At 40.9% G+C, this 27,086-nt stretch overlaps 1 pseudogene; it reads left to right on the forward strand.

The window, feature by feature from the left end:
- The first annotated feature begins 4,653 nt into the window (after positions 1-4,653).
- On the forward strand, positions 4,654-5,755 carry LOC125164666 (serine/threonine-protein kinase MARK2-like; annotated as a pseudogene).
- The last annotated feature ends 21,331 nt before the right edge of the window (positions 5,756-27,086 follow it).

Below are 27,086 nucleotides of genomic sequence, written 5' to 3' on the forward strand. Positions count from 1 at the left end.
AAGACTGAGAAATAACTAAAACACACAAAGTTGGAGAACTGGATACAAACAATGGTGCGTGATTAAGAGCACAGGCTCTGGAGTCAGCCAGGCAAGTTTAAAGCTCCACTCAGCCTTTGGCAAGTTAACCTCCTCCCCCACCCCCCCGCTCCCGCCTCATGCTTTCCTCTGATTCATACAGTAGTTGTGAGAATTAAAGTAAGTAAAGCGTTTAGCACAGTGCCTGACGCAAGCCTCCAGTGATGATGATGATGACAATGATGGTGATGATGGTGGTGATGATGCCATCACCACGACAAATAATGTTGTAGGTCTATCTTTTCCTGCTTCATAAATAAATTAATATATGTAGCTAAGTTTTTACACTGGGTCATGCAATAGAGAAATCATAATACCTTAATCCAGTGATGGGTTATTGTCTCCTTTATATCTTTCTTTAGTGTCTGCAGTTTTCTTTTACAGTGACTTTAGAATCTAATAAAAACAAAATCTTTTCTATTTTAGCAAAATAAAAAAGGAAGAAAGGAAAGAGAAGGTGGAGGAGGGAAGGAGGAAGGAAGGAAGAGAAGGAGGTGAAGATTTGCTGTATAGGGCTAATTCCAGTTTCCCCTACAGCTGAACTCAGTGCCTTCCCTGGACCATTATAACTGGTATTATTTGAAGACTTGAGAATTTTTCCCCCTGAAAAATGAAAAATTCTTTTGTAGTGCAAATGGTCTTTCTCTGGTATATTTGTCCTACAATTTGGAGATTGGAAGTTTCTTAAAGGCAGGGCAAACATGAGTGCCCATCCAGATAATGGTAATCTTTCTTCTTTTCTAAACCTAAATTTTGATCATTTTCAAGCATTCAAAAGTTGAAAGAATAGTATGAACACCTCTGTAGCCACCACTTAATTTCAGTACTGATTAGCATTTTGCCGTGTTTGCTTTCTTTTCTTTCTCTAACACACACAGATATACTTTCCTTTTTCTTTTATTTATTTACTTATTTGTGTGTGTATTTATTTATTGCTGAACCACTTAAGTGCTGACATCATCCCACTCTGCCCCTAAACCCTTCACTTGAGTATAACTTGCTGATAAATAGGGCATTCCCCTAGATAACCACAATAGTTTTGGCTAATGGCAAGTAGGTTCTCATACCAGTAAAGATTGCCATGTAGCTATTTATTCATTCCACAAATATTTATTGAGAACTTACTATCACCCAGTGAGCTAGAGTGATGAGCAAATAAATACGATCCTGCTCATAGAGAGACTGACATTTTAAAAAATCACACTGATCACTATACAGTATATAATAACAAATGTGGTGAGGGTCATAAAGTGCCCCAGGGTATTTACTTCAAACTCACCCTTGATTACCTACTACTGTTTTGATGATAACAATGGCCAGTACTGATTGCATTAATTAGGAGATTTCCAGTTGCAAGTGACAAAAACCCTACTGAAACTAGCTTAAGAGTAAAAAGGAAATTTATTGGCTCACTGTAAGCACACCCAGAAGCAGGAGATGAAATGATAACTCCCTTTGAATTTCCAGACCCCCACCTTCTTCCTCAGTATTGATTTAATCCTCAGGCAGCCTCTCTTCCATGTGGCCAAAGGAATGGCTACTGGCAATCCGGATATACAGGACCTATAAAATTCTAGATCCTGGAGTGTGAGCCTTCTCTCCCAGGGTCCCTGTACCAACTCCTAGAGAAGACCTGATTTGCCCAGTTTTGGTCATGTGCTCTTTCCGGACCAATCCCTGAGGCCAAAGGAATGGTGCGCTCCCATTGGTCAGGCCATGTCCTGCACCCACTCCTTGTACTTGGGCTACATGCAGGATTGATGCCATCCATACTCTAAAGAAAGGTTCTTGTACCAAAATAAGAGGTATTGGATGGTCAAAGTCACCCAGCCATCCCCATGGCAGTGTCTGACATTGTGCCTCTCCGCAGGTCCTGGAGGTCTTCAAAATACTGTGCAGTGCACACTCCAAGCCCAATACCAGCAGGTGGGGATAGGAAGCAAAGGCTTCCAGTTTCTAGCCTGATCTGTGTCTTAACAGGCCGAGTCCACCAGAGGTCAGGGCAGAGCGCAAAGCAGGAATCGTCCTGAGGCTGGCTCTTCAACGCTGCTCAAATCAGCAACTCACGCCAGAGATCCCGGGGAAGGAGCAGACTGCAGCAGCCAGAAAGAAAACTCAGGCTGGAGCAAAGCGGCCACGTTTCCTTAAGAACTGCCTTCCTAACATACAGGTCTAGACTTCAGAGCAGGGCAGACAGAATCAGGGAAGTGACTTTTAAAACACTGTATTTTGGAACTGCGCATGTTCTGCTGAAGAAACAGAAATGTCAGGGCCTCAGAATCATGGAGAGTGAGATACCAAATGTACCAACGTGGAATTGGCCACAAAAACTGGATTCTCTTCTCTGCCCCTACCTGCCTCTCTAGACTCACCTTCAATCACCCTTCTGCCTGCCTGTTCACAGTCAGCCACACTGATGGCCTTTCTGCAACTTAATCATGCCAAACTGATTCCCACCACAGAGCCTTTGGAAAATCCTTTTCCTAGATCTTCCCTATTGAACTCCTTCTTGGTCCAGTAGTCTCTTAGGAAATGTTAGTACCACATCTAAAATAGTGCCCCACCTAATAGCACTAACACATCACCCTGTTTATTCCTTTCATATCATTATCATCTCTCAACTTACCTGTTAATTTGTTCTTTTGTTTCTCCCACCCCACAAAAAAAGCACAACAGACTAAGGGACTTTATTTTGCAGTTTACCACAGCACCTAGAATAGTGCCTCCTCAGACCACGTGGGCTCAGAAACATAATGAACAAACAAATGAATGAGTCCCAGTTTCCCACACATAAAATGAGATGGATAGATTATATAATACTAACAATGGTAAAATACATTGAACATGTACTGCGTGTTGGGCACAATGCTCAGGGCTGTGGGTAGCACTGTAGATAACTGCCTTTGTATTTTTTCAGCCCTGACAAGATATCAAATATTCTCAGGACCTCAAATATCTAAGATGTTTTTGATGCCCAAATTCCTCACTTAGCCATTTATTCCTTTGGTTTTGTTCAGAACCTTTCAAAATACTTTTTGTTACAGAAACATTTGTTGAAGTGAAATTTTACCTAGAAGTCCTATAGAAAAACCTGGGAGGGGGTGGGGGGGAAAGTATGTGTATTACACCATTAAAAACACCTCCAACAAATTTCAAGAACAGGAATCAAAGACTGTCATCTCGGACCACAGGTAATTGGGTTAGAAATTTACAATAGATGAGGAGACATTTCTCTTCGTAGAAGTATTCCAGCTAATAATTGAACAGATAATAGAGTATTTTGCTACCTGTCATGATATAATGGATCTAGGCAATAAGAATGGAAGCCAGTTAACATGACAAAGAGACCATCAGACGCCATGTACCTCCTGATAAAAGAACACAGCACCCATGAAGGAGTCTCACCAAAAAGATCACGTAAAATCTGATTAAACCTCAAGACTGAGCTATCAATATACAGGAAATACACAGGAACATGTTAATCTACACCACAGGAATACAATCAGCAAATCCAAACAGAAGGACACTAGAAAACTGAATTCCTCCAAAATAAATTATGAGAGAAAGAAGGAGATGTAGGAAAAACTGATTAAAAGACACTTAAGAGACATACCAACCAATCACAATATGTGGACCTGTTTTGGATCCCGATTCAAGTGTACAATCTGAAAAACAAAAGATTTCAAAATATATGAGAAAAGTTTTAACACTGAATAGATGATATTGAGGAATCATCATTCTTATAATGGTATTTTAGTTATATTTTACAAACTGAAATATGAATAGAATGAAGAAAGTTAACAAAAAGAGACATTGAAAATCCCCACCCATTTGGGCATTTAAAAATACTCTTAGCCTAAAAAAATTATTACAGTTTTTTAAACTAGAAATGAAAAAGCCACTGAAGCATCATACCATTTTCCAATTCTAATAATATCAATAAATATAATGTACATGAACAAAAAGCTATTGGGAGTTCTCAGCAATTCTTTTTTAAGACAAATAGATTTTTTAGACCAAAAAAATGAGAAAAAACACTGTGGATGATCACCAGCCAAGATTGGTCCGTTTCTTGCTGTGACCTCACAGCAACCATTATTATAGAATTCCAAGCACCTATATAAGCCCCTGGTTGGGCTGAGATTTGCTGTGCTTCTAGTTCAGGAAGCTAGTTTTCAATGACCTGAAGGACATTTGAATAAAGTTAGCTTGTTTTCTCCTTGGCATTGTGGGTTTTTGTATATTTTGTTTGTTACTTTTTTTCCCTCACTTTCCCATTTTCTTTATCTTTTCTCACTTTCTATTTTTCTGACTTTTCTTTACTTTTACTTTTTTTCTTCTTTTTTCTTTCATTTTTAAAAGTTATTCTTTTTTCTCACATCTTTTTTTTCGCATTTTTTTAGTATTTGTTTTTAGTTCATTTTTAGTCTGCCATTGTGTTTTGATTCCATCATAAAGATCAGTTCATCAGGTGGTCTTTGGAAGTGATTTTTTTTTTGAGGTGACCTGGCCAAGCTTCTCACCAGCTTATCCCGAGCTTAAATTCCCAAGCTTGCTTTCAAGTCCAGCTGTTAATCCAACATGTTACAGGGCTTCTCAGCCATCTCTGCTTAGGAGAACCATGTTGGCAACAACCAACTCTTCAAGACCATCAGCAAGTGTACCTTTGTCGTGGTGAACTTGGCCTGACACATCCTGACTAGGAAAAGGTAGCCATAAAGATCACTGATAAGATCATCAGAATTCCTCCACCCTCCAGAGACTATCCCGAAAAGTAAAAATCATGAAGGCTTTCAATCATCCCAACATAGTGAGATTATGTGAAGTGATGGAGACTAGGGACAAGCAGCCTTGTCATAGAGTATACTAGTGGAGATGAGTACCTAGTGGCTCATGAAAGTATGCAAGAAAAAGAGATCAAAGTCAAATTCTGCCAAACAGTGTTTGCTATACAGAACTAGCACCACAAGTTTATTGTCCATAGAGACTTAAAGAAAGAAAACTAGCTCTTGGATGCTGACATGAACATCAAGATTGTAGACTTTCGTTTCAGCAACTAATTCACCTTGTCAACAAGTTAGATAACTTTTGGAACAGTCCCCCTTTAAGCTTCCCTGGAACTCTCCCAGGGTCCAAAGTATGAGGGACCTGCCATGGCTATGTGGAGCCTGGCAATCATTCTCTATACATTGGTCAGTGGATCCCTGCCTTTGATGGACAGAACTTTAAGGAGCTGCAGGAAGAAGTGAGCAGAATATACCATCTTCCTTTTGACTTGTGCATGGAATGTGAAAACCTGCTCAAGAAATTTCTCATTCTCAATGTCCTAGCAAGAGAAGCACTTTAAAGTAAATGACGAAGGATCCATGGATGAATATGGGTCATAAAGATGAGGAACTAAAGCCTTATGTAGAGTCAGTCTCTTGAGTACAAAGACCTCACAGACTGAGCTGATTGTGTCCATGGATTACTCCGTGAGAATATCCAGGACTCATTGACAGGCCATAGGTACAAAGAAGTGATAACCAGCTATCTGCTTCTGGGATACCAGAGATCCAAGCTGCAGGTCTACACCCTCACCCTGAAGTCCCAGCCTTCAGCAGATCTGACCAACAGCAGCACTCCCTCCCCATCCTATGAGGTACAGCACTGGGTCTCTGCCAATCCCAAGCACTGAGTTTCAGTGAACCTGTCATTCCTATCTTTAGTTGCTGTATTAGTCAACTAGGATGACCATAGCAAAATGCCACAGACTGGGTGCCTTAAACAACAGAAATTTATTTTCTCACAGTTCTGAAGGCTCCAAGTTCAAGATCAAGGTGCTGTGAGGGTTGGTTTCTAAAGTGAGAGATATCTTCCTGGCCTCCTCTCTATGTCCACACATGGCCTTTCCTCTGCACCTGTGTAACTCTAGGGTCTCCTCTTCATATGAGGACACCAGTCATATTAAATTAGGGCCCCAGCCTTATGACCTAATGTAACTTTTATCACCTCTTTAAAGGCCTTATGTCTAAATAACATTGGGGGTTGAGCTTCGTTACATGCCTTGTGGGGGAAGGGAGGCCACACAATTCAAATCACAACAATTGCTCCTCTAGGAATACTCAGAGGAGCAAGGCAGATTTTGAGAGGATCAGGAGACAAGGCAGAACACAAGCAGCAAAACTATCATGCCTACCAGCCCCCTATCCTGCCTAGAGAGGAAGGAGACCACCCCTCACCCCTCAGCAAACAGCAATCTGTCTACCAGCACAAACGAGAGCAGGAATTCCCCACTTCGGGAAAGAGCCAGCCTTGGCCAGACCTCCATGCAGAAAGGTAAAGATAACCTAATGATGCCAAGGCCCCAGCACCTCTGGAGCTTCTGTTTCCCCTGCAGTCTCCCTGGCCTTTTCTTGCCAATGCCAAGCATCCAAGACAGCCTGGGTGTAACTCAACCAGGCCTCTGGGCCTCACCCCATGTTGGGTTACTGTAAAGCGCTACAGCCCAGCACAGCCATCCAGTGTGTCCCTGTGGCCTCCCCTTCATCCCACTGCATCAACAGCAGTGCTAGAACCTCAGATAATACCAATTTCCCCCAGGTTGAATCCAAACTAAACTCCATACACAATGGGTGGCTCCAGCAGGCATGGAACTAGCAGATTTTGCCCCAGTGTGCCCCCAGCCTCTCCCTCTTGTAACAGCCACAGCCAGCAGTGGGCCACCAGAGGCTGTTTCAGCAGGTGCTCCTTCAAGGGTACATGGAGGCCTCTTTGTTTCTGATTTGCTGGAATGAACCTGAATGAACCTAAAAGCAAAAATCAAGTGGAGATGCTCAAACCTGGAGAGGTCAAGCCACACTCACTGCATTTTATGGGGAATATGACTGTCACAAGCTCCATAGAGCCCAACAAGATGATGCGAGAATTCAGCAAGGTGCCTGACACAAATAGCTGCCCGTACAAACTGAACAAGAAATGGTGCTGTGCATGTGCAGCACCCCAGGGCCAAGAAGACTTCCTGCGGTGGTAGGTGGAGGTGTGCAGACTCCCACGGTGGTCTCCCAACAGGGTTCATTTAAATGCATACCCAGCATCTCCATGCCCCACAAAAACAAAATAACCAAAGGAGTTAAGCTTTACAGGCTGCTAGATTTTTAGGGCAGTTTAAACTACTCTATATGATACTATAATGATGGATACATGTCACTACACATTTGTCCAGACTCACAGAATGTCCAACACCAAGAGGGAATCCTAATGTAAACTAAGGACCTTAGGTGAAATGATATGTCAATGTAGGTTTACCAGTTGTAACAAATGTACCACTCTGGTGGAAGATGTTAATAAGTGGAGGAGGCTGTGCAAGAGTAGGAGTAATATATGGGAAATCTCTGTACCTTCCTCTCAATTTTCCTGTGAACGTAAAATTGCTCTTATAAAAATCGCCTTAAAAAAAAAAAAAAAAGCTGCCAGGAACCACCTGGGAGAGAAGAGGCAGGGCCAGCCAGCTCCATCTGCTAGCCTGCCACTCAGTCCCACCTCAAAGCCAAGACTGGACTGGTTTGCTTCCCTTGGGGGCACTTCTCCCCTCCCCTATCCTTCTGTGTCTTTTCTTCAGGGTTTGTGAGAAAGCAGAAATGGTTCTGTTAAAATGAAGACAAAAAAAAAAAACAAAAAACAAGACCTCTTCCTCCTTTATCCTTCCTCCTCCTTTCTTTCCCTGCTACTCCCTCACCTCTTGTGTTTTCAACCTACACAGCAAGAGTTTGGTTACATACAGGATAATGGAAAACAGGGTTCTCACTGAAATAAGAAAGTTACAAATATGGAAAAGGGGAGGGGCACCTGGGCGGCTCAGTCAGTTAAGCGACTGACCTCTGCTCAGGTAATGATCCCACAGTTCATAGGTTCAAGCCCCACATCAGGCTCTGTGCTGACAGCTCAGAGCCTGGAGCCTGCTTCGGATTCGGTCTCCCTCTCTCTCTTTCTTCCCCTTCCCCACTCACACTCTGTCTCTCCTCTCTCAAAAAATAAGTAAATAAATATTTTTAAAACTTAAAAAATTTTTTTTAATTTTTTTAAAAAAGGGGAAAGCAGAAATAAGCCTTATGGTATTGGATTGGAATTGGAGGTATTAGTGTGAATTCAATGGTTTTAATATAGATACATATATGTATGTTTATGTCCATTCTGTTCACTAAGACTAGAAGCATAATATACCAATACTAGTACCCCTAGATCTTGGTTTCTGTAGATCACCCTCCATGTGAGTAAATCAAGTCTCTTAGGAGAAATGGCTGATTGCAGGGCTGGGTAGGAAAAATACAAGATAAACCTCCAACATCTTTTTGCTCCAGAAAGTAAGGAAGAACTCAAAGAATGATGCGGACATACCAAAAAGACACAGAAGTATCTATAAAATAGAGCAATCGTTCTAAATGGGAAAATGCTAGAATCTTTCTTTTTAAAGAATGGAATGGATCCCGCTAATACCACTTCTACTCACATTGTAAAGGTCTAAGCCAGTATGATAAGATAAAAACAAATGAGTTCTAAGAATTAGAAGAGAATATAAATCCATAGTTAATTGCATATTACATGATTATTTAAAAATAAAACTCAAAGGGCACCTGGGTGGCTCAGTCGGTTAAGTGACCAACTTCCACTCAGGTCATGATCTGTTGATTCGTGAACTGGAGCCCTGTGTCGGGCTCTGTGCTGACAGCTCAGAACCTGGACCATGCTTTGCATTCTGTGTCTCCTTCTCTCTCTGCCCCTTCCCTGCTCTCACTCTGTATTTCTCCCTTTCTCCAAAATACATAAACATTAAAAAAATTAATAAAAATAAATAAAACTCAAAATAATACTTTTAGATAAATTATTAGAAAAAAAATTTTTTTTAATGTTTATTTATTTTTGAGACAGAGAGAGACAGAGCATGAATGGGGGAGGGTCAGAGAGAGAGGGAGACACAGAATCTGAAACAGGCTCCAGGCTCCGAGCAGTCAACACAGAGCCCGATGCGGGGCTTGAACTCGTGGACCGCGAGATCATGACCTGAGCTGAAGTCGGCCGCTTAACCGACTGAGCCACACAGGCACCCCTAGATAAATTATTAGAAATAAGGTTTTACATGGGTGGAACTGGAGGGTATTATGCTAAGTGAAATTAGCCAGTCAGAGAAAGACAAAAATCATATGACTTCACTCATATGAGGACCTTAAGAGACAAAACAGATGAACATAAGGGAAGGGAAACAAAAATAATATAAAAACAGGGAGGGGGACAAAACAGAGGAGATTCATAAATATGGAGAACAAACTAAGGGTTACGGGAGGGGTTGTGGGAGGGGGGATGGGCTAAATGGGTAAGGGGCAGTAAGGAATCTACTCCTGAAATCATTGTTGCACTATATGCTAACTAATTTGGATGTAAATTTAAAAAAATAAAACAAGTTAAAATAAAATAGATAAATAAAAATAAATAAGTAAATAAATAAAATAATTAAAAAAAAAAAGAAAGAAGGTTTAGGGGTGCCTGGTGGTTCAGTCAGTTAAGTGTCCAACTTTGGTTCAGGTCATGATCTCATGGTTTGTGAGTTCAAGCTCTACATCAGGCTCTGTGCTGACTGTGCAGAGCCTGCTAGGGATTCTCTCTCTCCCAGTCTTTATGCCCCTCTCCCACTTGCACACGAGTCTCTCTCTCTCTCTCTCTCTCTCTCTCTTTCTCAAAATAAACTTTTCATATATACATTTAAAAAAATAAAGTTTAGCAAGTAAGTTGGCTACAGAATTTTTTTATGGTGAAAAAATTTAGATTTTAGTAGCTGGACTGTTTAGATCTTAATTTTGTTGGCAATATACAAAGCATCATAGTCAGGAGCCAGTCAAATTATGCCTCTAACTAAGCTGATGAGGGTGTTGACCTTAGCCATGTCAGTGACACAGAGCTTCTTCATAGCCATGCTGATTTGGTGCTCATTGGCCTTGACATCCACAAGGAACACAAATGTGTTGCTATATTCTATCTTCTTCATGACTGGCGTGGTGGCCAGGGAGAACTTCATGACATAGTAGAACTTCACGACCTTGTTTCTCCTGATGGCACTCTAACGATATTAGAGTGGCCTTCTGAGCTGCTCCTGGAAGGTGGGTGATGTGTACATCTTTTCTCTGTGGCTGTGGACATCTTTCAGCACTGCTTCTTGGCCTTAAAAACCTTTGCTTAGCAATAAACAATTAGAAAATGTAGTTTTTTAAAAAATCCATTTACAAGGGTATCTGGCTGTCTCAGTAAAGCATGAGACTCTTGATCTCAGGGTTGTAAGTTCAAGTACCACGTTGAATATGGAGATTACTTAAAAATGAAATCTTTAGGGGCGCCTGGGTGGCTCAGTCAGTTAGGCGTCCGACTTCAACTCAGGTCACGATCTCACGGTCTGTGAGTTCGAGCCCCACGTCAGGCTCTGGGCTGATGGCTCAGAGCCTGGAGCCTGCTTCTGATTCTGTGTCTCCCTCTCTCTCTGCCCCTCCCCCATTCATGCTCTGTCTCTGTCTGTCTCAAAAATAAATAAACGTTAAAAAGAAAATTTAAAAAAAAATGAAATCTTTAAAAATAAATAACCATGTACATAATACAGAGAACATCAATATAGGAAAACTAAGAATCACAGAGGAAATTATAAGACTTTGTTAAAATATTAAGACCCAAATAAAAGAAATAGCTAAGATGTCCATGATTAGAAAGACAATATGTTGGAGATATCCATTCTCTCCAAATTTATCTACAGATTTCAACATAAAATCTCACCAGGATTTTACATGGAACTTGATAAACCAATTCTAAAATGTACATGGAAGAGGAAAGGACCAAGAATGGATAGGATCATCCATACAAGAGCAGAGCAGTTTTTAAGTCTTGCCCTACAAACTATCAGGAATATTATGAAACTACAATAATTAAGACAGTTATATTTGTGCAAGGTCAGGTAAATGGACAAGTAGAGTGGAATGGAATGGAATGGAATGGAATGGAATGGAATGGAATGGAATGGAATGGGCTATGTTAGGACAGGATAGAATAGAATAGGATAGAATAGGAGTCAGTACAATAGAGAGCTCAGAAATAAATCCACACATTTATGTAATGTTTTGATAAACGATAGAAGTGGCATATCACTTCAGTAGGGAAAGAAGTAACTGTTCAATAAATAAAACTGTCATAAAAAATGCAATCTATATAGAAAAAAAATGGATCCTTGTCTCACACTATATCCAAAAATCAACTCTAGATATGTAAAAACATAAGTAAAAAAAAACAAAACTTGTATTTCTAAATAGAAAGCATTAACTGGGTATTTTTTTACCTTGAGCAAGGGAATGATTTCTAAACAATATAAAAAGCATCGACTGTGAAAAACAAAATTGAGAACTTGTTTATCATCAAAAGACACCTTAAAGAAAGTGAAATAAGACATTAGCTAGATGTCCTATAATTTAACTCAATTCTGATGCAGTGTTAGCCTGATCCTACAGTATAAGGGCTATTAATTATAAAGGATATTAAAGATGCAAATGAACATCCAGATAATCACTACAGGTGATAAAACCAGAGATAAAGTTGAGGTTTGGAAGGAGCTGAGCACAGTACTTTCTGTTCCCATGGAGTTTGGGGTAAACCACCCTCCCAGAACTTTCTTGTTCACCAACCTAGAAGCTTTCTGAACCCTCCTGTCCTTTTGGAGTTTTACGGAGACTCCATTACATAGGCATGATTGAGTAAATCATTGGTCTTCAGTAATGGAACTCAATCTCCAGGGGTGTGGTTGAATGTTGGAACCCTCTAATCAAAAGGTTGGTTCCCATGGCAACTAACATCCTTAAGGGTGGTCCAAAAGTCACTTCATTAACATAAACTCACGTGTGGTTGAAAGAGGCTTGTTATGATAAAAAAAAAAGACACCTTTATTGTTCACCTTACTTAGGAAATTCCAAGGATCTTAAGAGCTCTGTTGAGAATAGAGGAACACCAAATATATATTTATGATAAATCACAACATCACAAGACCCTAGAGAGCTCTTTCACCCATTCCACCATGTGAGGACAGAGCAAAAAGATAGCCATCTATTAACCAGGCTCTCACCAGACATTGAACCTGTCAGCTTCTTAATCTTAGACTTCCCAGCCTTTAAGACTGTGAGAAGTACCTATTGTTTATAAGCTACCCAGTCACTGGTGTTTTGTTACAGCAACCCAAACAAAGATAGGGTGGCTTCATTCACATGCTGGGTGGTTGGCAGAATAGGTGGTATAGGGGCCTCCCCTGGGACCCTTGTCTTTACTCCCTCTGTTTTCTCATCTTCTAGCAGGCTGTTCTGAGCTTCCTCATGTAGTGACAAAAGGGATCCAGCAGCAAGAGAGGGCAAGCCCAATGTTTTTGTTTTTTAAGCCTCTGGCTGCATTGCATTTCTTAATGTTCCTTTGACTAAAGCAGGTCACATAGCCAAACCCAGATTTAAGAGGTAGAGAAAAAGACTCTATCTCTTGATGGAAGGACAAGAAAATCACATGGCAAAGAGGAGTGCAATCTGAGATGGGAAGAATTTGCAGCCATTTTACAACCTACCAAACTGTAAACATTTAAAAAAGGATGTGAATTCATATTCTGAGTAGTCAGTGACTTAAATTACTAACCTCTCATCCTAGGCCTCTGTGGTTTGATTCCTCAAGGAAAGCTTTTCCACCAAGTCTACAGAATAGTCCATGTTTTTGCTTTTCACAGAGCTCTCCTGTGCAGATCTCTTGTCCAAATGGGTTGGCTGAGACATTTCTATGAAAATACTATATATATCAATGATTCCCAAAGAGAACAAGCATTCCCCCCACCCCTACCAAAACTCCACCCAGAGAGACTTACCAGACATGGTGGGGGTGGGGGGGCATATAATTTGAAAACACTCAAATAAATGACATAATTTTATAGTTAGAAAATGAAATATATACAGCTATTTTTATAATACAAATTATAGAATGCATCACATTTCTAAAATGGAGGCATGGGTTTTAAAACTTGAGAAGTGCCAACCAGATACTAGAGAGATCCCAGTTTCCAGGTATTCCCTGAGCTCAGTAGAAGCCATTTCTCTTCAAAAGAGACCCTGTGGTCATAGGGTCCAGTTAAAAAGAGAGCATCCCTGGAAAAGTCACAGGAATATTATTCTCCCGGCTGAATCCACCCTGTGGCTAGTTGGCACTTGGCAACCTGACAAGTGTTTTACATTCAAAAGGTCAGACTCTGAGTGAATCTGCCCAGAGACTCTGGTACCACTCACGCCTGGATGCCCAGGCCCAGCGTCTGTCCCCTGCCCCTGCCATTCTGACAGTTCTGGAGGAAGGGACCCAGGTCCCTGGTTTGGGCTGTCAGCACAGTGACGGCAGCCCTTTTACTGAAGGTCAAGCTCTAATTCTCACTCCAGGGAGCCTTCCCTCTCTTTCTCTCTTTCAGCTTGTTTATCTTCATAATTGTTGGTATTTTTCTGCTACTTTACATTCTTCAAAACATTTTCCCTTTCACATTCTCATTTGATTCTCTCTGCTAGGAAGGAGTATCAGAGTAAGTAGTTTCCCTTTTGTAAAAACAAACTGAGGCCTAGAGAGGCCAGGCAATTGAGGATTGGAAGAAAGTAGAAAGTGGTGATGAAGAACAAAGGCTCTGGAGTTAGAATCCTGCCAGTTACTAACCAAGTGACCTTGGGCAAACTACATAAGCTCTCTCTGACTCAGTTTTTTTCTCCTTTCATAAGGTTTTTCAAGAACAAAGCATCATAAGTAAAATGCCTGGCATATAACAATAGCACCATAAGCCATCAGTATATTCCTATTATTTATAGTGCTTCTGTTGTCATATAGATAGTGAATGGCAAAGTGAGGACTAGAACACACATCCATGGGCCTGAAAGCCATACTACCTGTCTCCATCTTTCAATAAGTAGAGTGTTCTGCTTTCCCAAATAAGAAGTAAGCTATCTCATGAAGGAGTAGTCTAGAGGTCTCCTTTAAACCCATCTTTTTATTTATTTTTTTAATAATTTTTTTAATGTTTATTTTTGAGAGAGAGAGACAGATCATGAGCAGAGGAGGGACAGAGAGTGAGAGAGAGGGAGACACAGAATCTGAAGCAGGCTCCAGGTTCTGAGCTGTCAGCACAGAGCCCAACACGGGGCTCAGACCCACAAACCACAAGATTATGACCCATCTTTAGAAAGTGTTTTGGGGATACCTGGGTGGCTCAGTCGGTTAGGTGTTGGACTTCGGTTCAGGTCATGATCTCATGGTTCGTGAGTTCGAGCCCCATGTTGGGCTCTGTGCTGACAGCTCAGAGCCTAGAGCCTGCTTCATATTCTGTGTCTCCCTCTCTCTCTGCCCCTCTCCTGCTCACAATCTGTTTCTCTCTCTCTCAAAAATAAATAAACATTAAAAAAATTAAAAAGAACATATTTTCTTATAGTTTGCTAAGACTTCAGAAAAGATTCCCAGCTCTACTGATAATCAAAGTTCTTGCTTCTAGCAAGAAGTTTCAAATTCTTCCCAATGAACCTTTTATCAAATTCGCTTAAAAATCACTAAATTTTAATTGCTTGAGTTTTTTTTCCTCCTTCACTCCTGGGTGATTATTAATAAATATTTTGGTGAGCAGGAAAAGGTTATAAAATTGGCAAGAGAAAGAAGAAGGTAAAAAATAAATAAATAAATAAATAAATAAATAAATAAATAAGAGTCACGTTACCTGATAATCAGGTTGCCATTCCCTGAATAACCCACAATTTGACTTTGCCCACCATAAAGAAAATTAGAAATGTGTAGTTACAGGATGCAAAAACAAGCAAATGAAAGCTTAGAAGCAGAAAAGAATTAAATTTCAAATGTAATAGTGATGATATTAAAAAAAAAATCAAATGGGAAAAAAAATGAAGTGAGTCTGAATCCCCAGGAAATATATTAAACCATGGCTGTGAAAGACAAAGAGAATGGAAAGAGAGAGAAAAACAGCATAGAAATCTACCTCCATTACACTGTGTCCAACCAAAGAACAGTATAATGAATCTCCCACTACCATTAAATTAAACACAAATTGCTTTTGTTTCTAATTAACATCTGCCTTGCCAAATGTGATGTGTGAAAGTCTCCTTTTTAATGTCTTTCCCATGCCACAGAAATATTACAACCAGAATGAAAGCTTATGGATGTTTTTCAATAGCTTCCTCTAAAGTATAGGCCAAACCTTGTGGAAGGTATATGTGAGAGTCATTTAAATTCCAAATGCACTTAAAAGGACCGGCTCTATTACAGTGCATAGCAAATGAATACATAATGAGGAGATATTCCAGACCAATTGTTCCAAATTATGCTTTAGATTATCTTCATTTCTCTTTTGAAAATATGTCTTGTTATTTTTAGCATAACATAAGAAACCCTTGACTTTTCTGGCATCAAATTTCACCCCCAGTTTCTATAATTGCTCTTTCTTATGCTTTTACACACCAGCCTGACCTCATTGGACTTAGATTCTTGTCATTTCTCATAAACTCCTGCCATCCTTCAAAGTCCAGCTCAAACCTCCTGCCCTCCTACCCTGTGTGAAACCTCCGCCAACACCCTCAGATAGAGTGAGGAATCCCTCCTCAATGCTCCCAACACCTTATGTCCATGCCTCTATTATTCTCCAGGTGGCCTTCAGCAAGAATCTTCTCTTGCAATATCTGAACTCACCAGGTAAGGGGTGTAGCCACAGTGCCCATACAAATGGATTGTATTAATAATTGAGTAACAGAGGGGCACCTGCCTGGTTCAGTCAGGAGAGGATGTGACTCCTAATCTCAGGGTTGTAATTCAAGCCCCACATTGGGTGTAGACATTACTTAAAAATAAAATCTTCTGGGGTGCCTGGGTGGCTCAGTCGGTTAAGCATCCGACTTCAGCTCAGGTCACAATCTCATGGTCCGTGAGTTCGAGCCCGCATCGGGCTCTGGGCTGATGGCTCAGAGACTGGAGCCTGCTTCGGATTCTGTGTCTCCCTCTCTCTCTGCCCCTCCCCCGTTCATGCTCTGTCTCTCTCTGTCTCAAAAATAAATAAAGGTTAAAACATTTTTTTTAATAAATAAATAAATAAAATCTTCTTAGAAATTGAGCAACAGAGATCTATAGGAGCTAGCTTAAATTTAAAAGTGGGGGGAGGTGGGGCACAAGTGGTAAGTATACGTGGAAAGCACACAAAATCCAAGCCAAGATTCAGAAAGACAGATATAAGAAATGGAAAGCCATCTCTCATCCAAAAGTCACACTCTTCCCTATTCCATCACTGATTCACCCTTACATCTGCTTTGCACTACAGACTGACTTTTTCTGTTATCAGATTACACAGCGAAAGAGGAGGATGGTAGTGGAGGGACTCGGTTCTACCACAATTTTTGCACCTACAGGGCAGAAGTGCAGCCATGCCAAAAGAATCCCTTGTTGTCTCCTCTTTGGTCTCAATTTCAAATTCCAGGGAAGGAGTCAGAATGCCCAGTTTGAGTCGGGTATCCACGGCAGTTCAATTCACTAACTTCAGTTGGTCACAGCTATATGATTTAAACACAATTACTAGGGACAATGAAAAGGGGGCAAAAGAGAAGAAAGAATCATTGTGAGCTAAGCAGACCCCCCAAAAGGTGACTCCTACACAGGTGTTTTGTTGAATAGAAGGGAGGGAAAGAAGGAGGAAGGGAGGAAGGGAGAGGAGGCAGGAGGGACAAATCCAAATACATTTGGAGGGCTTCCCTATATTGGTAAGAGTCAAACCAGAAGGTTAGGAATTTAGTGTCTTAATGTAGATACTTATGAAATCCAGTGACAATGATATCATCGATGTCCATATGCATGTGATGAGTATCCAGAAGTAAGTAGCCACTGATAGGGACTCTTAGCTTTAACACCATATATGCCAATCAGAAGCAGGGATCTACAGCTTAGGAAAATAAAAAATTGGCGAAGAGTCCACTAAAGAGCACAAAACCAAAAATCCATACATCTGTCAGTGGCATCTGCTCCAAGCAATGCAGGGTCTGTGGTCTTCACATTTAATACACATCAAATCTTAGTGGGAGGCAAAGGAGAAACCCATATCTATTCACACTGATGCATAAATGTGTGTTTGCAGCAGATAATTAGCTGACCTTTGGACATCAGATTGTCAATAAGATTAAAGCCTTGGTATGACCAAGATTTCCCAAAGTATGGTCTACATCAGAATCTCAAACAAGCAAACTGCAAATTTAGCTCTCAAGAAGCTTCTTGTGCACAGCATCACTATGCAGTAGTGGAGTAAGCAGCCTCTAAAATGGCCCTCAGTAATACCCAAGCTACACCATTTTGTAGCCACCCCACCCCCAACATTGTACCAGGTTTTGTCTATATGACCAATAGCATATAGCAAAAGTGACAGTATATCACTTCCAAGATTAGGTTATAAAAAAATTGCAATTCCAGACTTGATCTCTTTCTCTCTTCCTCTCTCTCTTTCTCTCTTCCTCTCTCTCTCTCTCTCTCTCTCTCTCTCTCTCTCTCTCTCTTTCTCTCTCTCTCTCTCTCTTATTCTCTCCCTTTATTTCTCCCTCTTCTTTTCCCTTTCCCTTTCTCTCTCCCTCTCTTTATCTTTCCTTAGACCACTCTTACTGGGGGAAATGAGCAGCCCTATGGAGAGAATCATGTGGTGAGAAACTGAAGCCTCCTGCCAACAGCCGCATGAATGAGCTTAGAAGTGGATAGTCCAGCTCCTCCAGAAACTGCAGCACCAGCTGACAGCTTGACTCCAACATCATAAGGGACTCTGAAATCAGAATCACTTAGCTCAGTCATTCCCAAATCCCTGAGCTTCAGAAACGATGTGAGATAATAATGTTCATTGTTTTGAGCTGCTATGTTTTGGGGTAACTTGTTATGCAGCAATAGATCATCAATACAGATAGTTAGTCTCTTTCCTGTGTGCCCTTCCTGTTCCTGATTACTGCTCCTCACATCAAGAGATGAAGTTTAGGGGCACTTGGGTGGCTCAGTTGGTTAAGTGCCTGACTTTGGCTCAGGTCATGATCTCACAGTCCATGAGTTCAGTCCCTGCATCGGGCTCTGTGCTGACAGTTCACAGCCTGGAGTCTGCTTCAGATTCTGTCTCTCTCTAATTCTGTCTCTCTCCTGCTGGTGCTCTGTCTCTCCCTCAAGAATAAATTAAACATTAAAAAGAGAGAGAGAGAGAGAGAGAGAGATGAAGTTTATTTTTCCTCCACTTAAATCTGAGCTGGCCCTGGGACTGATTTGAGCAATAGAAGGCTGCAGGAGTGACATTCTGGAATTTCCTAGCAGCTTCCACTTCCCACCACTTGGAACTCAGACACACGCAGTGAGCAACCAAAGCCACATGGAACGGACATGTGGAGGAGAGCTGAGGTGCTCTGTTTGGCATTCCCAGTTGAGCTTCTAGCCAACAGCCAGCATTGACCGTGTACCACGTCTTGGACATCCTACCCAATTGAGCCCTCCAGATGACTGCAGCACCCCCCCCCCCATGCCATGTGAAACAAAACTGTCCAGTCAACTGAAAGAATTGTGAAAAATAATAAATTGTTTTTGTTTTTTTAAGTTACTAATTTTAGGGGTAGTTTTTATGCAGCAATCGATAACCAGAACATACTGTCTTAGGCTATTAAATTTATTCTTTAATGACTGTATTCTGAGCATCAGTCCATAAGTGAAGTATAGATGTCTGTCCAGAGAACCTTTCTAGGCAAAGAATTCATGCCATGTAACATAGTCCTGCACCTTGTATCTCCTTCACACATCTCATGACGTGGGTATCCACCAGAAGCCCACTTAGGCTTTTTACATTGGCTCTCTGGATTTCATTCCAGCTTCGAGTAACTACTTGAATAGCTACCACTTTCTGAGCTCTGCTAGGCCCTAGCACTCTCCTAACTACTTTTCTTAATTTATTAAATTATTATAGCAATTCTAAGAGCTAGGTCCTATTGTTAGCTCCATTCTCCAGATGGGGAAACTGGGACTCCAAGAGGTAAAGAGCTTGCCCACAAGCTCACACAGAAATAATACACAGTGGAACCAGCAGTGAGATCTGGACAGTCCACCTCCATATCCACACTCCTAACCACTATCCCGTACCCCCATCCGTTCTATGAGGTAAGGTAGATGCTTTTATTACCTCTATTTTAGGTACAAGGACCTGAGGCTTAAAGACAGTGAGTCCCTGCCACAAAGTTCACACAGTTAATAAAGGGAAAAGCTAGAAGGAAAACTTCCTCTAACACCCATGTTCTTACATATAACTGTGTTTTGCGCTCCTATGTTTGGAGAATGTGCAGATTGTAGCAAGGTCTGGCCCAGTCACATAATCTCAACTCTTAGAGACTCTACCTTATCAGGTATTTTAAGAACAAGGTCAGTGAATCACGTATCTGCAGAGTAAACTTGGTAGCTCCTTAATCCTCCCTACCTTCCTTTTGGAGGAGATCCTCAGAACTTAGCAACATTCCCTTGAGTTCTTTAAATACTCTGAAAACAGCTGGCTCATTTTCAGGGACTCAGAAGAACTCACCATATTTAGAAGTTCTGAGAGAAGAAAAAAAAAAAAGAGCAAACTCACAGATCTGCAAGAGAGAAGTATTCCCTCTGTTACTACTCTCATCCTGAAAACCCTTTTGCGCTCTTTTCATTTTAAATATGAACATCCTGAAACCCCTTTTGCTCTGCCTTTGTTTTAACTATGAACATCTCTATCCAGGAAATTTTCCACATCTACACCCTACAAACAGTGAGAAAATTAAAAGAAAACAAAATTTCCCCTACACTATTTCATCTGAGGTTCATAAGCTTCTTTTAATAGCTAAAGGTATTTTAACATACATAGCCTGATGATTTCTTGAGAATTTACTGCAGAATAATAATCTACTGAGATATTTCTGTGTCCATTTCTCCTTTGTCTATCAGGAAGGAATGAGTGGTATTTACCCCTTCCCAAAGGGCCTTTGTTCCAGGACCAAAAAGGAAAGCTGCTTGAGATGGGTGGAAGGGGGAAGGCCCTGATTACAACCCCAAATCAGACTTGTAAGTCCTGGAGGCCTTGTTCAGGGTCAGGAGAGACAGGCTCTTTCTAACAGAGCTGTAAATACTCAGCCGGCTTCCCAGAGGAGATTTGGGAAAAACAGTCTTGAAGCAAGTAGTTTGCAACTAACTAGGTTGATCCAGAGTGGAGAGGAATAGTAGGTTACTTGGTCCTTTGATGCTTTGAGGGTAATCTGAGGTAAGACTCCTCAGGCTTGTGGGTGGAGGATAAGGAAGAGTTGACCCTCTCCATACCTAGGGCCTGTGAGGTACAGGACTGGCATGGCCTCAGGGACCTCAGCAGCAATCTGTTCATCTTTGGGTGATACTTTAATAGAGGTCAATGCAAAGTATCTTGGGGAGCTCCACTAGATTTTAAAAGGTCCCATATACATGGTTTATAACTGCCATCTATATAAAGTTGAGGCTTCATGTTGCAAATAAAAACTATTCAAGCTGTATTTGGTCAAAAATAAGATTTTTTTTATAGAATAACAGGATGTTGGTTTCTTCTCTATCAGTCAGACTTCAATCAGATAACAGAACAACTATCAATATTATAGAATGGGAAATGTATTAGTATAGAAATGATATTTGCACAATTGTGGGAGTTGCTGGGGAAGAAAAGGTCTGAGAAGACCAACTAGAGGATCAGGAAAGTCACTACCTTCCCTGAAGCCTAGCCTGGGGGGACAAGCTGGGACAGTGGGAGGCAATGAGGGTACCATAAAGCGTATGCCTACTAATGTCTACTTGACATTGCCTGTTATATCTCTTCTCCTCTTGTAAGGGTCCCACTTGTACCCATCGAAAGAATAGAAATGTACTCCAAAATTCTACCGTTTGGAGGAGTCATGACGCTATGGCTTGCATTGGAGTGAAAAGGGTCCTCATTCAAACTCCTCATTTTCATGCCTGTATGTACAAAGTGACTACACTATTTTATTTCTCTGCAGGAGTCCTTGTCTCACTCAGAATAGGTGTTCAAGTCTCAGCTTAATTGATTTTGACTTTATTGATTTCACAAAACTTCCAGAACAGTGAATGGGTGAGTGATGGTTTTGAAACATGTTTGCAGGTTCTCCCACAAAATGTGGAATCGAATTCAACCTCCCCTTGATTATGCACTGACCCCCGATAAGTGACCTCTTCAAAGGGACAGAGTGCAGCAGAAGTGATGCCATGAGACTTGGGAGGTTAAAAAATAAAAAGCAATATAACTTCTACTTGGCTTTTTCTCTCTCCTTAGAACACGTACCCCTGGGGCTCTGCACCATTGTGTATGAATTCCAATTACCCTGAAGCCACCATGCTAGAGAGATTACACAGACCTTGCAGAGCTAGAAAGAGATGTCAGAGGAACCCTGGTTTATCCAGCCCCCAGCTGTTCAAGATTCCTAGCCTAGGCAAGGAGTAGCTTTCAGATGCTTCCCCTCTCCCACTGCCAAGTTGCTCCGGCCCACACCAAGGAGAGCAGAAATGAGCTTTCTCCGCCATCCCCTGTTCAAAATACAGATGTGTGAGCAAAATAAATGTTGTTGAGAGGTAAGTCATAAGTTTTGAGGTGGTTTGTTATGTAGCCATTTTCACTGAAAGAGGACGCAAAGCAATTTTCCAAATAAGCTATAGAGTTCTAACTTAGAATAGCATCAAGTAAGTAGAGCTGCCAAAGATAAAACTGCATATATCCCAATACATCACTATGGAAGTGCATTCATCTGAGTCACTAATCTCTCCATCCAACAAATGTGTATGAACTGTCTGTGTGCTAAGGACTCAGCAGCAAAGACAGAAGTGGTCTCTGCCTTGATGGAGCTTTCAGACTAATGTGGATTAAAGAGACATTGAAGGAGTAATTTATGAGTGTCACAAAAGGGGAAGCCCAGGAAGCTCTGTCAGATAAGTCACATGTCTTTTCTGGAAACTTCTTGAGGATATTTTCCCATTAATTAGGAAGAATCCTTTAGATACTGGCAATGTTCCAGACATAGAGAGCAAAAGAAATCAATTTACAAGTTCAACAAATGCAGGCTACCTGTGTTACAAAGGTTTATGATGGCTGCTTTTGACTATGGCAATCAGCTGTCCTTTCTCTAAATCAAACATACATAAGCAAGATGTTGATTGTATGCTCTTTTCTGAGCCTACTTCGAAATTATTTATAATGATGAAACTCTAAGATCATCTTGTCTAAGAAACACTGCTATGCAGAGTGGCCATAGTTTGGTTGCAAATCGAAATCATGCATAAGATCTATATTAGAAGCTAAAAGCTTTCTCATCAGGCTTCTGATAATGAAGTTTGCTAACCATTCTAGTGCATAAAGTAGAATTATGAAAACTGATTCAGTCTAATTATCAAAGGGTCGGAGTTTTTCCGCTATTCTCAAAATGTAGCCATTGAAGCGGCTTGGAAACTCGTTGTCCGGAATTTAAATTGCCTATTGCCAAGGCTCACTGACTGTTCCAGGAATGAACAAAAGTACTTAAAATCTCCGGACTGTTTGATTACAGGTACCTATCTGCCGTTTGCTCGGTCATGTACAACTGTGCAATTAAAACAAATGGTGGCACATAAAAGGCTGACTGAGGTAGATTTAGCCTGTGGGCAGAGTGCCAGTCTGTTAGAAAGAAGTGCCAAGCATGGTGGGGAAAACAATGAACAGAAGATACAGGGGCCCCCATGCAACATACCCTCTTGGGGCTTACAGTCTAGTCGGGGAGAAAGACAAGTAAATGGCATCAATAGGACAGTGTATAACAGCAGTGTATGACTGCTTGCAAAGGAGCAGTTGAGTGTGGTGAGGGATGAGAGAAAGCTAACTAAGGAAGCAACCTCTAAGCTGAAGGTTGTATTGAAGTCAGCAAGGCCAAGGTGTGGAGGAAAGGAGAAGAAGGCATGGTTCAGGCTGAGTCAGGTACAAGCTATGACACTGGAAAGAATCAGAATGTCAGAGAAACTAAAAAAAAAAATCAGAATGGTTGGAAGATTAGGAGACAAAATGGGGAGAGATAAGGCTGCACAAGTAGGGAAAAGGGCCGGCTGGGTCATGAAGGGCCTTGTAAGCCATTTTAAAGAGGTTCAACTTACTGTGCCTTAGATTTCATTCCTAACACGAAAAAGACAAGGTTAGCTAGCATCTCAGAATTGTTCTTTAAAAAGAGATTCACTTTTATGAGGATCTCTAAAGATCAAGTAAATGGAAGAATCTGTTCTTCTTTGGTCTTAGGTCAAGACTTCAGAGAACATGGAGTTAACGTTCTCATGCTCACATTTTTGTCTTCCCAAGACTGGGAGCTATTTACTCCTTTACCTACTCAGGCCTGACCTCTCTCTGCCCAGCAGATTAGAGAGGGAGGCTACAGAATGAAGTCTGAAAGATTAGAAAATATAATTTTCTGTTCTTAAGAAGGAATCATGCAGCAAAAAGGATAAGGATTACTTGTTTCAGATAAGCACAAGACTAAGTAAATACTGAGAGTTTAGAATTGTCAAAGATTTTACTTTTCGTGTGAGGAAGACTCCTGCATAGAACATTTATGCCTTTTATCTGGGTCTCAGAAAAATCATGTATCTTATGGTTTAGTACACAGAACGTGTGAATACACTACTACCACTTGGTAATCAACCATTTTTACTGTAGGCAAAGTGAATACACACTTGTAAATTTACTCAGTTATGGAATGACCACCTCTCCTGAACGCTGCTTGGTTTGCAGAAAGGACCTGAGCCAAGTGCAGGATGCCTCTCCGTTTGAGTGCTAGACATTTAGTGTACCTAGCTAGCATGGTACTAAGGGGAAGAAAATAAGAGATGAATTAAATACAAGCCACCGTCCATTGGAAGTCCAGGCACAGGCTTGATGACATGGGGCAGGCAGGTCTTCCAGAGCAAATCAAAGTCTGAGTTCTGCAAAAACTTTACACTCTCCTGTTTCCTGGACCAACCAGAGTAAACTAACAATAAAGAAACCCCTTAACACTGAACATAAAGACAAGTGTATTAGTTCTCTACTGCTGCCATAACAAATTACCACAATTTAGTGTCTTAAAACAACACAAATTACCTTATAGTTCTAAAGATCAGAAGTCCAAAATGAGTCTAATGGGCTGAAGCCAAGGTGTCAAGAAAGCTGTGTTCCTTCTGGAGGCATTAGGAGAAGAGCCATTCCTCTCCTTTTCCTGTTTCTAGAGGCTGCCTACATTCCTTGGCTCATGGCCCCCTTCTCATCACTCTGTCCTGTTATCTCATCTCCTTTTCTGACTCTGCTGCCTCCCTCTTTCCCTTATAAAAATCTTTGGAATTAGATTGGGCCCACCCAGATAATCCAGGATAATCTCCCCATTTCAAGATCCTTATCTTACATCCATGTTTTTCTTCTTCTTTTTTTTAACCTCAATATAAATATAAAAAGGTGGGGGAGGAAGATCTGTAACTTAATCACATCTCAAAATCCCTCCTGTCATGTAAAGCAATATAGTCACAAGCTCCGGGGATTAAGACATGGACATCTTTAGAGGGCTATTATTCTGCCTGCCACAACAAGAAGGGAACAATCTGTGAGATATGAAAGAGTGAGATTCTGTCTGGTTTGTTTGACATCATCCCCAGCATAGTACCTGGGCTCATCATCAGTAATCAGTGTATACCTATTGAGCAACTGAATAAATGAATAAGGAAAAAGAAAACATGTGCTACTTCCTGCATTAACCCCTCATGTGAATAAGTAATAGAAGTTTCCAAAATCTGTAACTTGTGTCTCTTAAAAATTTGAAGGACTGAATGGGTACTTAGTGTCAGTTTGGAAAGATGAAAAAGTTCTGGAGATGGATGGTGGTGATGGTTGTACAACAAGATGAATGTATTTAATGGCACTTTAAAATGGCTAAAATGGTCAATGTTATGTTATGTATATTTTACCACAATAAAAGAATATGAAGAAGTCAAGAAAAAAAACATACAATGGGCCTTAACAAAAACAGTAACTGACTTGGATATCCCTCTTACAATAATTTCTGGAAAGAAAGTGTGGAATATCCTCAATCCTTGGGCCAAATTTCCTTCTTATCATCTTGTTTTCCTCCTAAAGCATTAGAATTTGTGACAGGTCATGTTCATTATGCCAAAATGTTTTCCATTTGCTTTTGGAGTTACACTAATGTAGGAGAGATCAGTCAAGCGAGCACATTTTTATTTGGGCCTTTGGTTAGTTTACTTTTCTAAGTATCTTCATGTGTCTGCATCACAGTTTTAAACTCATACTCATCCATACACTTCCTCTAACACATAAACACAGTTACATACACACACATAAACCTGCGCAAGAAGTTAGTGTTGCTCAGACCCAACGAGTCTGTGAAGTGAATTTTTCACTGATTTATCAGTTCATTTGAGCAAACTGCAGACACAGCCTCAGAAAGACCATTCTCAGAATAGATGATCAACTTTTATCCCAGAGCAACAACTAGGAACCAATTAGAGCCATTCTCTTCAATGGGGCTTATTATTAGTGTTAATCTGTGAATAGAAGAGTCCAATTGTGAGGAAGGTTAGCAACCCCAAATAACATGCCAGTAAGGTTTATTAGGCTTCCGCCAACACCTTTAGGCTGCCTTAATTGTTTCTTCAGGGCTGGTTTCACACAGAGAATGGAGTCATTTCCAGTGCTCCAGCCTAGTTTCTCAGCTTCAGGTGCAAAAGGCAGGGAAGAGCCCAGAAAACTTGGGTCTCTCTACTAAACCTATCAGAGAGGTATTTTAAGGCACATACACAATGTTGCACATCTAAAATCAGTAGAATAGAACCTGGAGCCCAAATCTGTCTTACTCGAAGTCTATTACATTTCTACTACATCACACACTGACCCACTGCTGAAGAGTCAGTCCTCAGAAAAAGACCAAGCCAATGTATGCCTTCAACAACTCTTCTTCAGTCCTTCCCCTATATCCTGTCCCCCTTCCAGCAGCCCTCCCTCTCATTCTTTTACAGGAGCCTAGTCCCCTGCCATACACACCCATTAACGAATAAGGCAGTCAACCTCAAGCCAACCTTTCAAGCCAACCTCATCTAGAACTAACTGGGTGCTTTACTTTGGGCCTGAACCTGTGTTAAATGTCTCACATATGTTATGAAAAATATTTTGTAAAATCTTATTCTTGGATATGATTGGTGATGCTGAGGTCTGAGAAGTCATCAGCAAAACCAGAGCCTGAATTTATGACACCAGACCAAGTTCCAGGCCTTTCTATTCTACCACATTGCCCTTGGGGCCAAAACTTACAACTCCATCTTCCTTACCACAGTGAATGTCAGTAAGTGGAGTATAATATTGACTTTGTCATATAAACAAAGCAGGCAAGGGAGAGAATGGAGACGGCAAAGAAACAAGGAGCCCTTAGCCAAGGGAAGAAAGGACTTTTCTATAAACAAAGCTCTCTTACATTTTGCTTTCAAAGAATTTCTTTATAGCCGCAAGGACTCTATGAAATACATTTGTGTTGGAAAGCACAAGAATGTATCAATATTTCTTCTGTGTTTTCTATGCCTTGGGTTGAAGGAGCTTGGCAAAAATTGTTCCTTCCAGCAGGAAGCTGACCCTGATCCCAGCAGATAAATAAGGTAAGATGGATCCAGAGCCAGTCTTGATAGTGTCCCAAAGCCCTCTCGCTCCTCTGACCAATATCTTAGAAAACGAGATCAGACGTTTCCCAAGAGATTTGCCCACAAGAGGCTCATTATTCTTTGAATCAGTCTGGAGTAAAAATCCCTCTGTGAAAACAGCCTTCCCTTGGAGAGCTTAATGTTATTTCCTGTCTCAAGATCACCAGGGCTGAGAGTACTCACTCATGAGCACCCCTTTGCAAAGTTGGGAGCGGTGT

The sequence above is a fragment of the Prionailurus viverrinus genome, chromosome A1 (genome assembly GCF_022837055.1).
Source record: "Prionailurus viverrinus isolate Anna chromosome A1, UM_Priviv_1.0, whole genome shotgun sequence".
Taxonomy (NCBI): Eukaryota; Metazoa; Chordata; class Mammalia; order Carnivora; family Felidae; genus Prionailurus; species Prionailurus viverrinus.